Source organism: Apteryx rowi, unplaced genomic scaffold, assembly GCF_003343035.1.
Source record: "Apteryx rowi isolate R43461 unplaced genomic scaffold, aptRow1 scaffold_132, whole genome shotgun sequence".
In the NCBI taxonomy this organism is placed as follows: domain Eukaryota; kingdom Metazoa; phylum Chordata; class Aves; order Apterygiformes; family Apterygidae; genus Apteryx; species Apteryx rowi.
Genome location: NW_020447553.1, coordinates 822,857 through 824,408, shown reverse-complemented (window position 1 = coordinate 824,408; position 1,552 = coordinate 822,857).

The window sequence follows — 1,552 nt, the reverse complement described above, 5'->3', positions numbered from 1 at the left end:
GTCGCGACCATCCTGCCTGTCGCACGGAGGGGCGGGAGGATCCCGACGCTCAGGGGCCCCACGAACCCTCGCGGGACCCTCGGACAAGGGTCGTGCGGGTCCTTCTCCAATATTCACCTCTGCTGCCGAGGACGGAAGAAAAGGGATGAAGGAAGGAGGCAGGAAAACCCCGAGTCTGCAAGCGGCGCCCGCGTCTTGCCTCTCCCRCCACCCGCCGCCGCTCCGGCTGCGCTCCCCCGAGTCCAGACGGGAGTGCGCCGCTTCCGAGGGGTTATTTTTGTTAGCAAAGTCGGGCCGGTGCCAGCGGTGGAAGGAGCACGGCCCTGGAGCCGGGCGTCTCCGTCTCCCCTCTACCACCCGGAGCGCCGGGAACGGCGGGTCCTCGAAGGCGCCCGGCTCCGGTGGTGGGGAGCCCCCGGCACGGCGGYGCTCAGCCCAGGCCCCTTCCTGCTTTGCCAGCGGGCAACCCAGGGAAGCGGCGAACCCTCTCCCGCCCCGTCCAGCTCCAGTCGCCCCTCGCTCGGCGCCCCCAACGCGGAGGGGCCCCCGCGCCGAAAAGCGAGGCGGGCCGGGCGGCGGCGGCGAGCGGCGCGAAATCCCTGACTCACGGCGCACACGTCCCGGTAAAGCGATAGGAGGGGAGGAAGGACGCCGGAGCCCAAAAATACCCCGTCGCGCCTGACACCAGGAGATTATCGCTTCGGCCGAGGGGGGGACGGCGGCCTGTCCCCGGCTCGCCCCGGCGCGAGGCCACCCACCGCGAGCCCCTCGGTAACTCGGGGCACCCTCGAGCGTTCCCGGCCGGCTTCTCCCTGCAAACGGCCATCAGCCGCGGGACGAAGGCTTCGCCCGGAGCAAGGCGGCACCGCGAGGGCTGGGCGAGAGTTTTCCTTCCGAAACGAGGAAAGGAAACAAACAAAAAAACAACCCAAGAAACCCAACGCAACAACAAACCCAACAAGGAGGGCGCGAAAATAAAGTAATAATAATAATAATAATAATAATAATAATAAAGATGACGCACGGCCGAGAATTAGGCATCTAATTGCCGCCGAGCCTCGCGATGCGCCCCTGTGACGAGGCACAAAGCGTTTCGGGTACAGTCAGCGCGCGGTCACGCCGCACGCGGGCGCGGGGCGCGTGACACAGGGGCGCCGGCGGGGCCCCCCGCGCCGCTGCCTTCGCGCTTCGCCCGGGCCCGGCGGGAGCAGACGGGACAGGACGGGACGGGACGGGACGGGACGGGGCGGTTTATATAACGCATCATGTCCGCGCCGTGCCTGCGCCCGACGTAGGGCGCACCCGGCGCACAAGGCCTCTTTGTAACCCTATAGCCCGCGCCCGCCCCCTCGAACCCCGGAGATACAAAGTACAAGGGGGGGGGAAAAAATAAAATATATAGATACATATAGAGAGATATAGAAGCGAGGCCGCGGCGTCGGGAAGCGCAGCGGCGAGGCCGCGGGGAGCAGCCCCGGGCCCCAGCCGGCGGTTGAACCTGGAAAATTTGGGAGCCAAGGAGGAGGCGGAGCGCGGAGCCGCCCCCCCCCCC